The 20926-nt window shown below is 46.8% G+C and overlaps 1 protein-coding gene across 4 annotated transcripts in view; it reads right to left on the reverse strand.

Annotated features, from left to right (window-relative positions):
- The window catches only part of ADPRM (ADP-ribose/CDP-alcohol diphosphatase, manganese dependent), a 96891-nt gene that overhangs the window by 42921 nt on the left and 33044 nt on the right, over positions 1 to 20926 (reverse strand). The window lies entirely within an intron of this gene.

A 20926-nucleotide genomic window follows, 5' to 3' on the forward strand; every position in this document is an offset into this window, starting at 1 on the left:
GACTGTTGTGGTTAATCATCCACTGTGCAATTGCTTATTCAATGTCTGTCTCATTAGAATGTAAGCTCCTGTGACTGTGGGACCAGAGCTGTGTTATCCCAGTGTGCTCTCTACCACCGAGAATGACTGAACTAATGAAGAGTCCGTGCTGTCTTATATGTTTTCCAATTCTTTCATTTCTTAGCCATGGTTGTCCTGACTTTTTAGACACACGTCACATGCCTCAAAGGTGCAGAATGAGATTTAATGAGTGTCCCCACCTCCTCAGCACCTAGTCCAATGTCACACAGCGTGGCCAATCTCTGATTGAGGGATGATTGCTTGCTGCCTGGGCTTCTGTAACATGCTGCCAGGAAAGGGAGTGAGAGATTCTTGTGCTTCTGCAACAACTGAAGGGCAGAGGCCTCAGAAATTTCTGGACTGAGCCTTGGCAGCGAGGAAGGAATTAGCTCAAATCACATTAACATGGTTCTCAGGAAATGGCTGCTGAATTAGACATTCCAGCCACAGCAGCAGCCTCTTTTTAATAGGACATTAATGCTCATTCTGAGCAATTACTGTATTTGCAATGGTTTCTTAATGTTCAGCTTCTAGAGCCCTGAAAGGAAAGGGCTTTGTGCTTCCTTCCAGTAACCAGCAGTAAGACAAAGGAATGAGCTGGGGAAATGCTCCCGGCCAGATCAGGGAGCCAACGCCCCAGACGGTCTGGAGAAAGGGCCAGGGACTCCTTGCTCCTGTGCCTGCCTTGTCTAACCAGCTGATACCCCCAGGGCCTTGCTAAGGGTCTCTACGCATAAGGGAGCCTCACTGAACCTTCTCTTCTGCTCCCAGCAGTTATGCAGCTGCCTAAATCCAGTCCCTGCTAAGTGCTTCTAACAGCAGCCTTACCTCTCCCAGCACAATGCTTACCATACTTACCATTTTGATTCTAATAGCATTTCCTCTCTTGATTTTAGAGTAATTAAGGTTCACTGCAAAAACAAAGCGAAGTGTAAAAGAAGCCAGCAGATCACATCTCTAAGGTTTTCCTATGCATAGACACACATAAAGATATGCAAAGACTGGCTTCTAAAAATGGAGCCAATCCAACCATCCACTCTGCTTGGAGACAATGGGGTGACCACTTTTGTTTTAATTGCTTATGTAATCGTCTGCCCTTCCCTATAAGATGTAGTCTCAGCGTGGGCAGCACCCAGGCAGGCTTACTACTGCTTGTTGGCAGACCACCCAGCACATGGCAGTCACCCCACAAATGATAGCTGGCTAAATGGCGTGCAGGTAGGATCCTTTGGGTTGCAAGCAACCCAGTTAGAGCACCCAGTTAAAACTGGCTAAAGAAATGTAATAGCTAAAAAATCTTGGATGTTCAGAAATAGTTCTAGCTTCAAATGAGACTTGATCCAGTGACTCAAACCACATCATCCAGTACCTAATCAACCTCTCCCTTTCTCCCTCTGTCTCCCACTCCCTCCTATCTTGTGTGGCTCCTTGGATTGGCCCAGAACATCCAGGCAGACAAGATCTTATTCTTACACCACATGGTCCAGATAAGAACCAGCTCTTAGGGCCAGGCGCAGTGGCTCATGCCTGTAATCGCAGCACTTTGGGAGGCTGAGGTGATTGGATCCCAAGGTCAGGAGTTTGAGACTAGCCTGGCCAACATGGTGAAACCCTGTCTCTACTATAAATACCAATAAATAAATAAATAAATAAATAAGAAATTAGCCAGCTGTGTGGTGGCACATGCCTGTAATCCTAGCTACTCAGGAGGCTGAGGCAGGGGAATCATTTGAACCCAAGAGACGGAGGTTGCAGTGAGTCTAGATTGTGCCATTGCATTCCAACGTGGGTAACAAAATGAGACTCCATCTCAAAAAAAATAACTAGTTGTTCTCTCATTAGCCTAAATTGGGGCATGCGACTTTCTCTGAAGCCATCCCAGTGGCCATGCAATGACTAGATATGGGGTGGAGTCAATCCCACCAAAGGCCCATGGGAGGAAATGGAGAAGGGAAAGGAAAGCAGATACCCACTAGCAATGAAAGACGGCTAGACCAGTGCAGCATTCTCTCTCTCGGGAATCTGACTACGACGCTAGGAGTATGGGAATGCGGCAGAAGAGGCAGAGAGGCCGCAGACAGGAGATGGTAGCAGGGAACAGAAGAGAAGAAGCCGGCGGGGGGGCGGGCGGTGAGGAAGCCTCCCCATGTCCTCCCTGACATGCCATCTAGCCAGCTAGCATTTGTGGGGTGACTGCCATGTGCTGGCTGCTCTGCCCACAAACAGTAGTGAGACTGGCCGGGTGCTGCCCATGCTGAGACTGCACCTCATAGGAAAAGACAGACAATACATAAGCAATTAAAACAAAGTGGTTGGGCCTGGTGTGATGACTCATACCTGTAATCCCAGCACTTTGGGAGGCTGAGGTGGGCAGATCACCTGTGGTCAGGAGTTCGAGACCAGCCTGGCCAACATGGCAAAAACCCATCTCTACTAAAAATACAAAAATTAGCCAGGCATGGTGGTAAGCACCTGTAATCCCAGCTATTCAGGGGGCTGAGGTAGGAGAATCGCTTGAACCTGGGAGGTGGAAGTTGCAGTGAGCCGAGATCATGCCATTGCACTCCAGCCTGGGCAACAAGAGCAAAACTCCATCTTAAAAAAAAAAAAAAAAACAAAGTGGTCACCCATTGTCCCAAAATAGGGGCATGAGAATGAGTGGCCAATGGACTGTTCCAGCAAGAAGCCACCAGCTCCTGCTTCTGAAGACCGAAGGGGACGTGGCTGTTCCACCTCCAGGAGCCACACCGCACCGGATCCTGCATTCAAGAACCCACTCTTTTACTGTTCTGAGATTTTTGTCTTCTCTCTTTGCCCACTATTATGCTTATAATGATTGCTATATCCCCTGTCCTGTTTAACTTGTTTCTTGAGCTATCCAGAGTGATGTTTTCTTCCTTCCAACCAAAGGAGCTAACCCAATAAAATGTCTTCATTAATTTGACCAAGCATCAATATTAAGAATAAAGTTATTGGACTGATAGAACTAGTTATTGAAGGAAATGTTAACTTCTCCTTTGATTAGCAGTTAGCAACAGCTGCTTAATCTAACCTGAGTTCCCCATCTCTGAATTAACAGTTACAAAGGCAGTTACTGAGTGCATTTTCTTTCTCTCTCTTTTTTTTTTTAGATGGAGTTTCACTCTTGTTGCCCAGGCTGGAGTGCAATGGCGCAATCTCAGCTCACTGCAACCTCCGCCTCCTGGATTCAAGTGATTCTCCTGCCTCAGTCTCCCGAGTAGCTAATTTTGTATTTTTAGTAGAGACGGGGTTTCTCCATGTTGGTTAGGCTGGTCTCGAACTCCCAACCTCAGGTGATCCACCCGCCTCGTCCTCCCAAAGAGCTGGGATTACAGGCATGAGCCACCGTGCCCAGCCCAGTGCATTTTCTAAGTGCTTCACACATATCCACTCGTAACACTCTCAACCCTAGGAGGTACATCTGCTTCCACCTATCCACTTTACAGATAAAGAAATGCAAATCGTATGAGGCATAGCTGAGATTTGAGCCCATGGAGTTCAGTTCTAGATCTGTGTTCTTAGTTACTAGGTTTTACAGTCTCTCAGTGTGGACTACCCTTTCGAATGTACCCTACAACTGTTGTATTTTCAACCCTCTTTTTTCTGTCAACCTATTACAAGATCCGTAATGCAGAAAAAAAATTCTGGTGTTTCAATCTGCCATCTGCAGTGGAACCACCACCAAAATAGAGATTTTTAATAAAAAATCTTTATGAGGCTGGGCGCGGAGGCTCCTGCCTGTAATCCCAGCACTTTGGAAGGCCAAGGCGGGCGGATCACCTGAGGTCGGGAGTTTGAGACCAGCCTGAGCAACATGGAGAAATCCCATCTCTATGAAAAACACAAAAAATTAGCTGGGTGTGGTGCTACATGCCTGTAATCCCAGCTACTCGGGATGCTGAGGCAGGAGAATTGCTTAAATCTGGGAGATGGAGGTTGCAGTGAGGCGAGATCATGCCATTGCACTCTAGCCTGGGCAACAAGAGTGAAACTCCATCTCAAAAAAAAATATATATATATATATCGCCGGGCGCGGTGGAGCCTACCTGTAGTCCCAGCTACTCAGGAGGATCAGGTGGGAGGATCGCTTGAGCCCAGGAGTCCTGGGCTGTAGTACGCTATGCCAACCAGGTGTCTGCACTAAGCTCGGCATCAATATGGTGACCTCCCGGGAGTGGGGTACCACCAGGTTGCCTAAGGAGGGGTGAACCGGCCCAGGTCGGAAACAGGGGAGGTCAAAACTCCCGTGCTGATCAGTAGTGGGATCGCGCCTATGAAGAGCCACTGCACTCCAGCCTGGGCAACATAGCAAGACCCTGTCTCTAAATATATATATATATATATATATATATATATATATATATATCTTTATGGGGAAGACCATCACCCTCAAGGTTGAACTCTTGTATATGACAGAAAATGTAAAGGCCAAGACCCAGAATAAGAAAGGAATTCCTCTTGATAAGCAAAGGCTGATCTTTGCTGGAAAGCAACTGGAAGAAGGTGGATATGCTTTGACTACAACTTTCTCTCTCTCTCTCTCTCTCTCTCGTAAGAGAGAGAGTCTTGCTGTGTCACCCAGGCTGGAATGCAGTGGTGCAATCTCAGCTCACTCACTGAAACCTCCGCCTTCTAGGCTCAAGTGATCCATCCTCCTACCTCAGCCTCCCGCATAGCTGGGACTACAGGCACACACCACCATGCCTAACTGATTTTTGTATTTTTAGTAGAGACAGGGTTTTGCCATGTTGCCCAGACTCGTCTTGAATCCCTGAGCTGAAGTAATCCCCCAGCTCGGCCTCCCAAAGTGCTGGGATTACAGGCATCGGCCACCATGCCCAGCTGACTACAACTTTCAAAAAGCGTCTACTCTTCATCTTGCGTTAAGACTTCATGGTGGTGCTAAGAAAAGGAAGAAATCTTACACCACTCCCAAGAAGAATAAGCATGAGAGAAAGAAGGTACACTGGCTGTCCTGAGATCCTATGAAATGGATGAGAATGGCCAAATTAGTTGCCTTCTTTGGGAATGCTCTTCAGATGAATGTGGTACTGGAGTGTTTATGGCCAGCCACTTAGACCAAAATTACTGTGACAAATTGCCTGACTGATTGCTTCAACAAACCAGAAGACAAGTAATTATGTATGAGTTAATAAAAACACATGAACTAACTTTTTTTTTTGAGACAGAGTCCCAGTCTATCCCCCAGGCTGGAGTGCAGTGGCGCAATCTCGGCTTGCTGCAACCTCTGACTCCCGGGTTCAAGCAATCTCCTGCCTCAGCCTCCTGAGTAGCTAGGATTACAGGCACATGCCACCACACCCTGCTAATTTTTGTATTTTTAGTAGAGACGGTGTTTCACTATGTTGGTCAGGCTGGTCTCGAACTCCTGACCTTATGATCCACCCGCCTTAGCCTCCCAAAGTGTTGGGATTGCAGATGTGAGCCACTGCTCCCAGCCAACATTTTTTTTTTTAAGTCTGAGCAGAGCTGCTCTGATTAAAGATGGGCCCGAGAGTCACAGCTGCTTCGGTGCCTCCCTCCTCCCCCGCAGGAAGCGTGGTTTGAAAGTGTGGGCAGAAACAGGGGAGCTGAGAGTCTGAACTGTAGGATTCCAGGGGAGGTCCCCACTCCACTCGCTCTGGGATCCTGGCAAGCCATGTCACCTCTCAGATTTGAGAGTAACCTCCTACAACTCACAGAGGACCAAACTCTCCCTGCCCATCCCAGGGTACTGCTTGCTGGTTCGGCCAGGCTGGTGACAGATTATTTTCTGCCCAGATAGGCTAGAAGCTAAAAAGAGGAAAATGAAAGGAAGGAAATAGCAACTCTTACTCTGCCCCTAGCTCCCAGCTCACCAAATAGGTACAGGAGTGAAATACAGTAACGCCCGCAGCCATCATCAGCTGGAAGCCTTTCCATCTCTCTCAAATTCGAAGAGTTATTTTGTCTCTCTCTCCCTCTCTCTCCCACCCTTTTCCTCCCGTTCTTTCCCTCTCTCTCCCCTCCTTCCTGTCTCTCTCCCTTTGTATCTTCCCCCTCTGCAATCTGTGTGTGTGTATGCGTGTGTGTGCATGTGCGTGTGTGTGTGCATGTGCATGTGTGTGCATGTGCGTGTGTGTGTGCATGTGCGTGTGTGTGCATGTGCATGTGTGTGTGTGTCAATCTCCACCTCTATTTTGCTCCTTTCCATCCAGTATTTGAACCTCATCCAACAGTCACCGTACGATCAGCAGAGTAGGCACCGTATATTTGTTCTGTGATTGTAGAACCTACAATCTCCTTTCTGATAAAGGAATCCTACTTGTTTCCATAGACTATGACGTCCTCAAAATACACTTACACAGAACATAATTCAATTTTTTAAAGAACTATAAAGCAGGTCTCCCCACAGAGATCAAAGGCCCACTTCCTGGCTGTGGTACATGGGGCCGTATCTCTTTGTCTGCAGAGATAAGAGGGTCCAATATCCAAGCAGAACTAATTTCAAAGCCTGCTCAGCAGACTTCTGATAAATGTCTTTTAACGGCTTTGTTGAAATGTGTAACAGCACTGTCTTTTATTTTTTATTTTTTTAAGAGATAAGGTCTTGCAGCCACTGGAAAGCTGTAGCCTGGAATCGCCGGGTGGTGGTATGCTCATGCTTAGGATCATTTCAAATAAATGCATACAGGCCCCAACTTGGGCAACATAGCAACACCTCATCTCTACGAAAATTTTAAAAATTAGCTGGGCATGGTGGTGTGCGCCTGTAGTCCTAGCTGTTTGAGAGGCTGAGGCAGGAGGATCACATGAGCCCAGGAGGTCAAGGCTGCAGTGAGTTTTGATAGAAACACTGCACTTAAGCCTGGGTGACAGAGTGGGACCTTGATTCCCCAAAAAAAAAAAAAGAAGAAGAAGTAGAAGAAGAAAGAGAGAAATAGGAAGGGAAGGAAAGGAAGGAAGGAAGGAAAGAAGGAAGAAAGAAGGGAAAGAAGAAAGAAAAGAAAGGAAGGGAGGGAGGGAGGGAAAGAGGAAAAAAGAAAGAGAAAGGAGAAAAGAAAAGAATGCACTTTAGGCAGAAAAAAGGAATCTGGAATCAGGTGAGGAAGGAATTTAGGCAGGAGAACAGAACTATTGGCCAGAATAGTTCTGGGCAGTAATTTCTGGGTCATGTAATGACCTATCTTCCAGGCCAGAAAAGCAACCTCTGACTCACACTAATAATGAAACTGCCCAAAGGATTAAGTATTTTTCCATTCAAGATTTTTAATTTTAATCAAAATCAAGTCCTTCCCCTCTAATTCTGCCCATTTTCTCCATAAAGGACCATTATGATGCTACAATAATCATTTTGTGGGTGCATTTTCTAGGCTAGGCACTAAGTGAGGCATATTTTTCACTCACTCATCCATCCTACAAATCTTTATTGGCAAGCCACCTGGCGCCAGGCTCTGTCCTAGGTGTTGGGAATACAGCGATAAGGAATATATTTGAAGTCCCTTTTGTCATGTGGCTCATGTTCCTGTAGGAAGACACATAATTGTTTTAATGAGCAAATAAATACACCATGCCAAGAAATAAGAAAAGCTAAAAAAAAAAAAAAAAAAAAGCAGAATGAGGAGATTGAAATAGGGTGCGATTTCAGATAGAGGAGTCGAGAGAGACTCTAAGATGAGGTGCAGTTTGAGCAGGAATCTAAGAGCAGAGGGAGATTCAGTCTTCTAGATATCAAGGGAAGGGCAATCCAGTGGAGGGCATGGCACAGGGAGAGGTCGTGGGGTGGGAGCGCACTGGTTTGTTGGAGGGGCAGCTGGGAAGTGAGCGGTGATGGAGCAGAATGAGCAGAAGCAGGGCATGAGTCCAGCTCTGGGAACATCCTGGGGACACGGATTTTATTCTGAAGCTGTTCGAGAGCTTTGAGATGAAGCAGAGTCATGATATCTATAGGTTAAGAACAATTCTCATTACTGTGAGGAAAACAGGGTTTAAGCAGGCAAGCGTGGAAGCTGAGAGACGGGTTAGGCAGCAGATGCAACCGTCCAGGTGAGAGGAGTTAGGGTTTGGGTCAGGCTGCTAACCGTGACGGTGGACAGGAGTCGTCCAGTTGCAGATATGTTTCCAAAGTGGAAGCAATGAGACTGTTGTTGAATTAAGTATAGAAGAGAAAAAATAGGTCAAAGGATGATTCCAAGATTTTGGCTGGAAAAACCAAGAGAATTGATGGTGCCATTTACAAAGAGAAGACTTACAAAGAAAGGTTGTGGGGAGGGTGTCCAGGATTTGACTTTGGACCTGTTTGAATGGAAATCGCATAGGAGCTGGGGCTGGGTGTAAGAAGAGCCCAGAGGAGGGCTGAGGACTGGGCCCTGGGGTTAGCCCAACTTGTGATTTGGGCAAAGAGGAGGATTCACCAGAGAAGGATTCAGTAAAGGAGGCTGAGGAAGAGTAGCCTGGGAGGTTAGGAGAGACCTAAGAGAGAGTAATGTCCTAGGCAGAGAGCAGCAGGTGTTTCAGGGAGGAGGGCCTGATCAACTGTGTCACAAGCCACCAACGAAGGGAGCAGTAGGGGACTGAGGCTTGACCTCAGATTTGACAACACACAGCTGACCTTGATAATGTCATCATCTGTAATTCTGATACCAACCCTGCAAGCTAAGTATGATTGTCTTTGTTTTACAGATAAGGCAACTGAGGCCAGGGGAGGCTCAGTGACACACCCAGGGCCACATAACCAGTGAGTGCTGGGGACCAGATTACGATGCCCATGTCTCCAGCCTTCTTCTACCACTGACGCCATCACATTGACCATCCGGGCAGGCCCCTCCCACCACCCCTTAGAGTGCAGGCTTGATTTCACTGCCAAGTCGGGAATGTCAGCAACAGCACTTACAATGTTGGACCATAAATCAAGCCAGTTTTGAGAGCGAACTGCCACCCTAGAGGCCTCAGGGAGGAGGAGGTTGCCCTCAACGGTTCAGTCTTATATTCTGTAACCTCTCTACCCTGAAAAGGATCCCACCACCTGCCTCTTCTTCCAGATCTTCCAAGAATTAGGCATCTCCCAACCCCACTCCCAGGCCCCTACACATCCTCCCTGCCGAGCATCCCCTTTAAACTAATTTAAAAACAAAAACAAAAACAGCGAATAGGCTGGGTGTGGTGGCTCACACCTGTAATCCCAGCACTTTAGGAGGCCGAGGTGGGCAGATCACTTGAGGTCGGGAGTTCGAGACCAGCCTGACCAACATGGTGAAAACCCATTTCTACTAAAAATATAAAATTAGCCGGGCATGATGGCACGTGCCTGTAATCCCAGCTAGTCAGGAGGCTGAGGCAGGACAATCGCTTGAACCCTGGAGGCAGAGGTTGCGGTGAGCCGAGATAAAGCCATTGTATTCCATCCTGGACAACAAGAGCGAAACTCCATCTCAAAAAAAAAAAAAAACAGTGAATAATTTTCTATCATACATCTTTGGATTGTGGATTGATTACCATAAACATCAGCTGCTTTTTGAAATGCATTTTTTCAGCTTACCATAGTTGGCTTTTTTTTTTTTTTTTTTTTTTGAGACTAAGTCTCACTCTGTCACCCAGGCTGGAGTGCAGTGGCTTGATCTCGGCTCATTGTAATCTACGCCCCTACCAGGTTCAAGCAATTCTCCTGCCTCAGTCTCCCCAGTAACTGAGATTACAGGCACCCACCACCACCACGCCGAGCTAATTTTTGTATGTTTAGTAGAGACGGGGTTTTACCATGTTGGCCAGGCTGGTCATGAACTTTTTTTGACATTTTATAATGAAAATTTTCAAACATACAGAAAAGTTGGAAAGTTTTGAGCAGTGAACAGCCATACTCCCCCCAACCAGACTCTATACATAACATTTTACTCTCCTTGCTTTACCCCGAGTCTCTCCATCCATTCCTCCCTCTGTCCACCAGCGTCCATCTTATTTTTGTTTTGTTTTTTGTTTTATTTTGTTTTATTTTGAGACTGAGTCACCAGGCTGGAGTGCAGTGGCACAATTTCGGCTCACTGCAACCTCTGCCTCCTGAGTTACTGGGATTACAGGCACACGCCACCACACCCGGCTAATTTTGTGCTTTTAGTAGAGATGGGGTTTCACCATATTGGCCAGGCTGGTCTCGAACTCCTGACCTTGTGATCTGCCTGCCTCGGCCTCCCAAAGTGCTGGGATTACAGGCATGAGCCACCGTGTCCGACCCCATCTTATTTTCTAAACAAGCTGCAGATGTCAGTATACTTCACCCCCAAACACTTCAGCATGCCTATCGCCTACTAGAGTTCAGTATTGGTTTAAGGGTTTGTTTGGTTTCTTAGATAAACTTTGCAAACAGAGAAATTAACACATCTCATGAGTATGGATGCTGAATTTGGACAAATACATACACAAACGGATTACTGAAACCTCCAAAAAGATACAGAACATTATCATTGTCCCAGAAAATTCCCTCATGCTCTTTCCCAGACACTCCCTGCCTCACCCCAGAGGCAACCACTGACCTAACGGCTCTCACCAGCCATGGTTTTTGCCTCTTCTGGAATTTCACGTAGAGCCATACAGCATGTAGTGTTCTGTATCTGGCTTCTTTGGTTCAGCACATTTTTGCAATTCATGGATGCAACAGCATGTTACTAGTAGTTTGTTCCTCTTTTTTGCTAGTGGTATTCCATTATGTAATTATATCACATTTGTTTATCCATTCTCCTGCTGTTTGCAATAATTATTTTAATAAAATAAAATCATTCTTTAATGACTTTCTAGTTAGGATGCTTCTGACTTTCTTTTAAGAATTCTCTCATCATCTTAAGCAAAGTGGGCTTGAGTCATGGCTTTTTAGAGCCTGATCTTTGAAATCAGAAAGCTCTGAATTTCTTTCTTTCTTTTTTTTTTTTTTTTTGAGATGAAATCTCACTCTGTCACCAGGCTGGAGTGCAGTAGCGCGATCTCGGCTCACTGCAACCTCCGTCTCCCGGGTTCAAGCGATTCTTCTGCCTCAGCCTCCTGAGTAGCTGGGATTACAGGCACATGCCACCACGCCCAGCTAATTTTTGTATTTTTAGCAGAGATGGGGATTCACCACATGGTCAAGCTGGTCTTGAACTCCTGACCTTGTGATTCACCCACCTCAGCCTCCCAAAGTGCTGGGATTACAGGTGTGAGCCACAACGCCCAGCCAGAAAGCTCTGGACTTCTACTTCAGTCTCCACTGTTACTAAGACGGTAACCTTGGGCCAGTTACCTAACCACCCTGCACCTGTACCTTCCTTTTACATCTATACACTGGGCACAAAAATACCTAACGGATGGGAGAGGCTTTTTAGGATTTAAATAGTTCATTTATTCCTTGACTCTTTCCCGTAACAATAGTTCATAGGAACCCACTGCGATCAACCCTGCTAAGCCTGGGAAGGTAGCAGGAAGCAAAAGCAGAGAGAGACATTGTCCTCATGGGGCTGTCAGACTGTGGGCTACACAGACGCTAAACAACTCGTTGTACAGTTAATTATTTAATGGTCATTGTGATCAGTGCTGCAAGGGAGATGTGACAGCCGCTAAGAGCCTGTGACAGGCTTACTTAAGGAGGCTGAGAGTAGAAAAAGGACAAAGTAGGCAAAGAGTGACCCTTCCAGACAGAAGGAACTGCAGTGTCTGAAAGCTCTCTGGTGGGAAGGAGCGCTGCCCTTTGAAAGGACTGAAGAGGCTGTGTAGCCACAGGGCCTGGTATGTGTGACTGTGTGCGTGTGCGTGCACGTGCGCGTGTGTGTGTGAAGTGGTAGAGAAGGAAGGTGAACTGGAACCAGTAGAGACTGCCCAGGCTGTATGCAGGGCTTTGCAGATCAGGTTCAAATGTGGGTCTTTAACCCCAGAGCCATAGGCAGCCAGGGGTGCTGGACTGCAAGCTTCACACAAGAACATCTGGTAGGAGTTACCTGTTTTGTTCACTGCTATATCCCTAGTGCTTAGATGAGTGCCTTGGATCCATTTGTGGGAGAAAGGAAGGAAGGGAGGGAGGGAGGGAGGAAAGGAGGAAGGGGAGGGAAGGGGAGGGGAGGAGAGGAGAGGAGAGAAGAGGGAGAAGAAGGGAGGAAAGAGAGAAAGGGAGGGAGAGATGAAGGGAGGTAGGGAGGGAGAGAAGAAGGGAGGAAGGGATGGAGGGAGGAGAGGAAAGGAGGGAGGGAGAGAGGAAGGGAAGAAGGGAGGGGGAAAGAAGGAAGGGAGGAAGGGAGAGATGGAGGGAGAGAGGAAAGAAGGAAGGAAGGGAGGAAGAGAGGGAGGGAAAGAGGAAGGGAAGAAGGGAGACAGGAAGGGAGGGAGAGAGGAAGGAAGAGAGGGAGGGAGAGAGGGAGGGAGAGAGGAAGGGAGGAAGGGAGGAAGAGAGGGAGGGAGAGAGGAAGGGAGGAAAAGAAGGAAGGGAGGGAGAGAGGGAGGGAGAAAGGGAAGGAGGGAGGGAAGAAGGGAAGAAGACTCTTAAGCAGAAGTTAGAGATTTGTGTCTCACACAGTCACTGGCTACAGTGTGGAGACCGGGTGGGAGGGAGCGCAGAATGAGTATTCTTCTCCTCGGGCTGCCCAAGTAGTATGAACTAGGATGCTTCAACATTGATTGCCTCACAGCTCTGGTGGCTCTAAGTTTGAGATCAAGGTTCTATCAGGGTTGGTGTCTGCTGAGGCCTCTCTTCCTGGCTTGTAGATGCCTCTTCTTGCTGTGTCCTCACACGGACTTTCCTCTGTGTGGGCCAGGAGACAGCGAGCTCCGGAGTCTCTTCCTTGTCTTGTAAGGCTGTAAGAATACCAGCCCTGCGGGATTAGGGCCTCACCCTTATTGCCTCATTGGCCTTCATTATCTCCTGAAAGGCCCTATCTCTAAATAGTCAACATTTGAACTTGGGGGTGCAGAGGGAGCACAATTCAGTCCATAATAGGGTGGATGCAGGCAAACCAGTTAGGAGGTTTCTGTGCTCAGAGGGGGACCAGTTGTCAGCAATAAAGATGGGGGACTATTGAGCAGAAAAGTCACCAGAATCAGTGGTGGACTGAGAGGAGGAAGGAAGAGGTGTCAGGAATAACTCGCAGGTTTCTACAACGATCACCGTGACTCCACAAACACCTGTCTGCATCCTAACCCCTGGAACCCCTGGGACCTGTGAATGGGACCTTATTTGGAAAAAGGGTCTTATTGAACATTGCATTGAGGATCTCAAGATGAGACATCTTGTGTTGTCCAGGTGGGTCCTGAATCTGATGATAAACCACCTTATAAAAGAGGAGCAAGGCCGAGCTCGGAGGCTCACACCTGTAATCCCAGCACTTTGGGAGGCTGAGGTGGGCGGATCACCTAAGGTCAGGAGTTTGAGACCAGCCTGGCCAACATGGTGAAACCCCATCTCTACTAAAAATACAAAACAATTTAGCCGGATGTGGTGGCGCGCTACTGTAATCCCAGCTACTCAGGAGGCTGAGGCAGAAGAATCACTTGAACCTGGGAGGTAGAGGTTGCAGTGAGCTGAGATCGCACCATTACCCTCCAGCCTGGGAACAAGAGTGAAACTCCATCTCAAAAAAAATAAAAAATAAAAAAAAAAAGAAGAAGAAGAAGAGCAGAAGGACAGACACAGAGAAAGTAATGTGAAGAGTTTGGAGTCATGTAGCCACAAGGAGCCACCAGAAGCTGTCAAAGCAAAAAAGGACTTTACCCAAGAGCCCTCAGAGGAAGTACAGTCCTGCTGATACTTTAACTTTGGATGCCTGGCCTCCAGAACTGTGAAAGAATAAATTCCTCTAGTTTTAAGGCAAGCTTGAAGAAGTCTAATTTCTGACTCACTTATTTCTTTATAAGGCAAGTGTGATCATTTGCTAAGGCAGCCCTAGGCAACCAATACAAGCAGCTCTTGAATAGGTGGTGGTGCCATTCATAGAGGGGGGAAACCGGAGGGGCTCAGGTCTTGTGGGATAGGAGGATGAGTATGAGTTCACATGTGGAAATTCAGACATTGTGGTGCCTTTCAGATGTTAGGAGATGAAACAGCAGTAGCCGGGCTTACAGTAAATACTCAGCAATTCATAGTTGTTACACTCTTAGAGTACTCCTACATTAGAAGGGATTGCTCCTCTCAAGCATATCTGATTTCCTGGACTACGGGCATGGCAAACAGTTTTAAGCTGTGCCAGCACTACAGCAAAGCCTAGCGCTTTTCTTGCAACATCCTTGTTTGGGCATAAATATTTCCTGGTACAAAGTTCTATTTGAATCTCTTCTCTGCCTATTGACTAAAATCAAGTGTAAAGTTCTGTTTGCACTTCTTCACCTCAAGCTGATACCAACCTCGTACCCACCCAGAAGTCTACATCATAGGCTTCCTGGGAGAACCGAGGGGAGGCACAGCCCACTCTCCTCTCCTCCCCTCCTTCGTTCCACGCTCACACGACTCCATTCCCAGCAGAGTTCCGCCATCTGGTGGACACACACAATTCCAACAGCCCAGGTCTAAATCAGAAAGTCAAGATCACGGAGAGAGAAGATGGCTTCAAAGTCACTCAACTTCTCTTCCTACCTCCAAATACAGCTTCAACTAATTGGCTCTAAAAGTCAAGAGCATGAGTGAAGATGTAATGGTCTTTCAAATAGCTAAGATGTTAAGAAAAATGGCATCAAAGGAGATCCTCAAAGACCACCCCTTCGGCCTTTGGAGAATTGAGCCCCTGGTCTACAGATGGCCCCTTCCACCCTCTCCAGTTCATGGAAACAGAGAAGCTGTTGAGTGAAATATTCCACTCTCATGAGAGAGAGAGAGAGCCCACTTCACTCACTGCCTTCGTAAACCTGCAAGAGGCCTCACTATGAGCTTGAAGAAGTCTCGTTTCTGACTTACCTATTTCTTAATCAAAGTACTTAAAAGCTAGGGTATGCCCTTGTTTCTCTATCTGTAAAATGGGGTAATAGTATTATCTACCTAACAGATGTGTTGTGGGCACAAGATGAGTTAATATATATGAAGTGATTAGAATATTGCCTAACTCAGTAAAATCAGGATGTTGCCCATTATATCCCCCACCACCAAATGCAACGTTCCTACAACGTTTCAATGTATCCCCACTCACCTTGGATATTGTTGATATCCAGGTATATCAGGTGTTATTGGAGAGAAGGAAAAATTAATAGGTTTTAGTCCTTACCTCCTGCAATTTGTGGTATAGTCTAAGAGTATGAACAACACACATACATATACACGGAACATAATTGCGAGATTAAAACTAAGAATTAACATTAAAGGGGAAAAAAAAGCAAAAGTATAAGGAGAAGAGCATTCACAGTCTCACCTAAGGAGATCAGGTGACTCTAATCGAGGTCAGGTAGCGGCTAGCAAAGGCTGACACTCAGGGATTCTGGATGGAACAAAGGCAACACGGGAAGGGCTTTGCCATTTCCTTGAAGAGCTCACTACCTTCTGCAGTCTGTCCTCAGCTATGCAGGATCAAAAACTTGTCTTTTTAAGTGACTTTCTATCAATTATTTTTATTTATTGTGTAATCTGCCATGTATGATTTTGAAAATACTCTTTTTTTTCTTTAATGGGTCTTGCTCTGTCACCCAGGCTGGAATGCACTGGTATAAATCACAGCTCATTGCAGCCTTGAGCTCCTGGGCTCAAGCAATCCTCTTGCCTCAGCCTCCCAAGAAGCGAGGACCACAGACACATCCCACCACACCCAACTAATTTTTAAATTTTTTTGTAGAGATGGAGTTTTTCTATGTTGCCCAGGAGGTCTTGAACTCCTGGGCTCAAGTGATCCTCTTACTTTGGCCCTTCAAAGCACTGGGATTACAGGTGTGAGCCATAATACCCAGCCTCGGAAACTTAATTTTGTCATCAGATGAGGAGTGGAGGCATTTTTTTATTCCCTGCATACGGCCCAATTGACTTTATCTCCCCAACATCGCTCATTCATGTTTCTTTTTCTCCACAGCCACTGCTACCCTGAGAGCCCTGGCCAGCATCATCTCTCTCCTGGCCTACTGCACGCACCTCATGGCCAGTCTCTGCTTCTTCTCTGGGCTCTCCCCAGTGCATCCTCCTCCACAGGGCAGGCCAAGCACGCCTCCCATCATGCACTCCCTGCGCAGTGCTCTAGGGGCTCTTCAGCACACTTGGGATAAAACCAAACTTTTTCCCTGCACCATGCCAGCCTCATCTCGGTCTACTTGTACTCTCATTCCCTGCTAGGCCCTGAAGACCTTCAGGATTTGGGGTCTTCTCATAAGCACTTCTCTCTCGGCCTTAAGTACTGGTCCATTAAGTCTTCACCTGTCCTCACCCATTCATCTTTTTCAGGGGACACCTGAAAATTACCTCCTCAAGAGGTTTCTGGAGCCCCGGGAAGAGGTCAGATTTCCTGTTTTCACACACTCTCATAGCAGCGATCCCTTCTCCTTCGTAGCTCTCACCACCATTGCTGGCTGGAACCCCCACCTATTCGTGTAATTGTTGTTTGGCCTATAAGCTCTACAAGGGCAAACACCATGTCTCTTGAGTTCGCAGTCACAGCCTCAGTTATTAGCATAGCGCCTGACACATAGGAAGTCATTCTTTTTTTTTAATGACAGAGTCTCACTTGTCACCCAGGCTGGAGTGCAATGGCACGATCTTGGCTCACTGCAACCTCTGCCTCCCAGGTTCAAGTGATTCTCCTGCCTCAGCCTTCCAAGTAGCTGGAACTACAGGCGTGCACCACCACGCCCAGCTAATTTTTGAGTTTTTTAGTAGAAACAGGGTTTCACCATATTGAACAGGTTGGTCTCGAACTCCTGACCTCACGATCCACCCACCTCGACCTCCCAAAGTGCTGGGATTACAAGCGTGAGACACCATGCCTGGCCATGAAGTCTTGACTAAATGGATGTGACTGGATAGAATAAATGGCTCACTGAGTGTTTCATGCCAATGAAGAGAATAGAGTGGATATAAATACATGCAGGGGGTTCATTGAACCATATTCTCCTTCCAGTGGCATAAGGGGATATTTGAGGAACATTATTCAAGCCGAGTGGTTTTCATTGTCAATCAATATGTGTAAGCTTTAAGACTTCCACAACATGGGCTATGTTTTGCTAACAGTAGAAACCCGAGTCCTTCCTAGAGACCAGCTGGGTTTTGTGAAAGCAAATCAATCCTTGCTGTGCTGAGGTGCTTTTCTGATTTCAAATACTTTAGCAGAAGCGTCTGGCCCCTGGTAGAATACCCCCACTTCCTCTAATAGAATTCCTCCACTGTCCTATTCCAACCCTTTCCTGCTCCAACACTTCCTTCACATGCAATCAGCAGAGCCTGGAGACAGCACGGCCTGGCCTTTGCTGATTGGGTGTGCTGGACAGAGGAAGGTAGATGGCCCAGGCAGCGGTTTCTGATCCTTGTAGCCCTTGTTCCCAATATGTCACCTTAGGACCATCACCAGCACACACACTGCGGACATCCAGCAGAGGCAGGGTCCACTCACTGGTGATGACACTGTCTCCGACTTTGTCCAGCCTCCACTTTCACAACATTCCAGAGTAGATAATGGAGACTGCTACAAGAAAAACAAGCCTATAAAAGAGAATGGCGGGAGCATTCTGTTGATGTACACTTTGAAATACAAGTGCGCATATTCGAAGAGCCACATATTCTCCACTCTGTAGGCCACCAAGGTGGGAAGCCAAAGTCTCTAAAATTGACCTTCTGGAATCACAGCAAGGGGAGGGTTGAGCTTGTGAAATTTTCAACCCACGTCAGCCCCCAAGAGGTTGGCCCGACCAAGAAAATGTGTGTCCACACCTGGGGGAGCAAAGCACCCTCTCCAGTCTGTGCGAGGATGGACTTGGTCTACGCTTGCCTTCCAGATGACGTAACTTTGGGTCTCCGAGTCCATCAGTCCCCATTTGCTGACATTCTTCTTTTACGTATTTTCATGCATTCATTCTCTCTCTCTCTCTCTCAATCCTGTGACCCTGGGAGGCCATTTGTGCCTTTTTATGAGTTTCCTGTCTCTCCTCCATTTCTTAGCATTGAATTAATAATTCCTACTCACAGGAAACAAGCAAGCACCTCTATTGCCAAGTTCTCAGAGGAGAGATGTCCAGCCATTCTCGGGATCCAGCACAGAAGTGAGTCCAGCTCGCCTTGCTCCAGTGCCTCCAATTGCTTTTATGATGCTTTCACTGATCAGGCAGCCAGGGAGTGCCCAGCAGAATAAAGGGTCCTTTGTGCTGCCCTTTCTGCAGAGGGAAGCCGGCTTTGACAAGACACTATTCCCTTGAAAACCTCATCTTTTCTGCAGTATTGTAACATCGCCTTTGTTAAAAAAGAAGACGAAATTACCCTTTAAGCAGAGCTGTCTGAGATATTGGATTCACTTAAACATTTTTCTCATTACTTTTCAGACTAAGCTTTCTCTTCCGTGTATCTGCAAAGTCTGGACAAACTTACAGCAGGAGGTTTGAGAGGATTTCATGCATTGCCTTAACTATTGAATCACAACTTTACAAGTCATCATTCTTTGCTGCAAATTACAAAGAACCAGTTCACACGGGCTTATGTAAAGAAGAGACTTTGTTGGTTGTGAGATTGTTCCAGCTTCAGGCATGGCTGGATCCAGAGCCTCCAGCAATGCCATCAGGTACTGCCTTTATCTCAGGTCCACTTCCTCTACAGTGACTTACCCGTGGAAAGCCTTGCTCCCTGCATGGCTTTCTCCTGACAACTCTAGAATCACATTCTACCAGCTCCACACATTCAGCACAAAGAAAGCTTCTCTGTAATAGTCTGACTAGGGTTGCCAGCTTTAGCAAATATTTGGAACACATCCTTGATGATCCAAAATTCAATTTAACTGAGGTTGTCCTTGATTGATAACCTTAGGTCCCATATAGGTCCTAGGATTGAATCTGGGCAATTTGGATCCTACACCCATCCTAGACCCAATCACAGTGGTCAGCAGAATGGGATATGTCAGCCAGCAGGCCAAAGTCACCTGCCTATTCCCGGAAGGAGGGGAGTGTGGTCAGCCCTGTGGTCCACATGCACCCACAGTGCATGTGGTAACCCACAGAACTAAAGACACGGATTGTAGAAGAAAGGGGACTGAACCCTGCAAAGGAAGAAACCAACAGACACTCACTAAGGTGACTTTAAAAGTCCCAGAAAACAGCAGTGAAAATTGTAAAACTTCATGGTGGCTGGGCCAGGTGTGGTGGCTCACGCCTGTAATCCCAGCACTTTGGGAGGCCAAGATGGGTGGATTGCGAGGTTAAGAGATCGAGACCATCCTGGCCAACATGGTGAAACCCCATCTCTACTAAAAAAACAAAAATTAGCTGGGTGCGGTGGCATGCACCTGTAGTCCCAGCTGCTCAGGAGGCTGAGGCAGGAGAATCAATTGAATCTGGGAGGCAGAGGTTGCAGTGAGCCGAGATCGCACCACTGCACTCCAGCCTGGCAACAGAGTGATACTGTCTCAAAAAAAAAAAAAAAAAAAAAACACAAAAAAAAAACCTTCATGGTGGCTGTACGACATTCAAGAGCTTAAAAGCCTTCCATGCCATTTTCTCCTTGTGGGTATTATAATCATTCCCTGTATTAATGTGCTAGGGCTGCCCCAACAAAGTACCACAGACTAGGTGACTTAAACCCCAGAAATTTATTTTCTCACAGTTCTGGAGGCTGGAAGTCCAAATTCAGGATGTCGGTGGGTTGGTTTCTCATGACGCCTCTCTCCTTGGCTTGCAGATGGCCGTCTTCTCCCTGTATGTCCATGTGGTCTTCCCTCTGTAACTGTCCCCTCTTCATATCAGGACACTAGTCGTATTGGATTAGGGCCCACCCTAATCACCTCATTTTAACTTAATCATCTCTATCAAGTCCCTGTCTCCAAATACAGTCCCATTTTGAGGCACTGGGGGTTAGGGCTTCAGCATATGAATTGGGGGTGCAGGGGGAATGCAAGTCAGTCCCTAACACTCCTGCTTTCCTTTTTTTCTTTTATGTAAGTGTTATATGTAAAATTTTCAGTGCCACAAAAGAAGTAGCACTGGAATATGAATTTCTTCAGCAAGGCAATTTACTTCTACAGAAGGGTGCAGCTCACAGATGGAACAATTGGCGAAGGCACACCTGGACAAGGGAGGGGAAAGGGTACTTACTCCTGACGGAGGTCGCCCCTACTGCTATGTCATTCCCCTATTGGCTAGGGTTAGACCGCACAGTCTAGTCTAATTCAGATTGGCTATTTTAAAGAGAGCAGGAGTACAAGCCAGAGTGGTGGGGTGGGTAGTTTGGTGGGAAGGATGGTTCTGGGCAGGTGAGAGCATGTAACCAGGGATCAAAGCAGGTGACCAGAGCAGGTGACCTGGATGAGTCAGGAGACAGCAGGGGAGGGTGGGGGAACAGATGTGAACTATTGAGTAGAACTAGTGGAAAAGGTTTTTACTGAAACTACAAGGAAGTTAAACTTTGAAACGGAGAATTAAAGAATAAGAGAGCTGAGCATACTGACATACTGATTCTTTGAAGAGAAACTTGGAGTTCACTATATCTAACATAAGGAAAAGGACAGCGAGGGTGGTCTTGGCTTGTTTCCAATCCCAGGGCTGATTTAGTGGTGGAACTCCACCCAGTGCTGGTCCCGCTGTCCCAGTCACACCTCTGCAAACACCGTCTGCCAGCCGCCAGGCTCCCCGCCTGGTCCCAGCACCAGCACAGAGCAGACAACGTTCTTGAAATAAGAGTTTCGTGAAAAGAATGAAACTGAGAGGGAAAGAAGAAAAAAAAAACCTAGACAGTTTTAGGAGATTTAGCTCAAAGGAAAGG

This window comes from Aotus nancymaae, unplaced genomic scaffold, assembly GCF_030222135.1.
Source record: "Aotus nancymaae isolate 86718 unplaced genomic scaffold, 86718_ANA_hifiasm-v0.15.2.pri h1tg000018l, whole genome shotgun sequence".
Lineage (NCBI taxonomy): Eukaryota > Metazoa > Chordata > Mammalia > Primates > Aotidae > Aotus > Aotus nancymaae.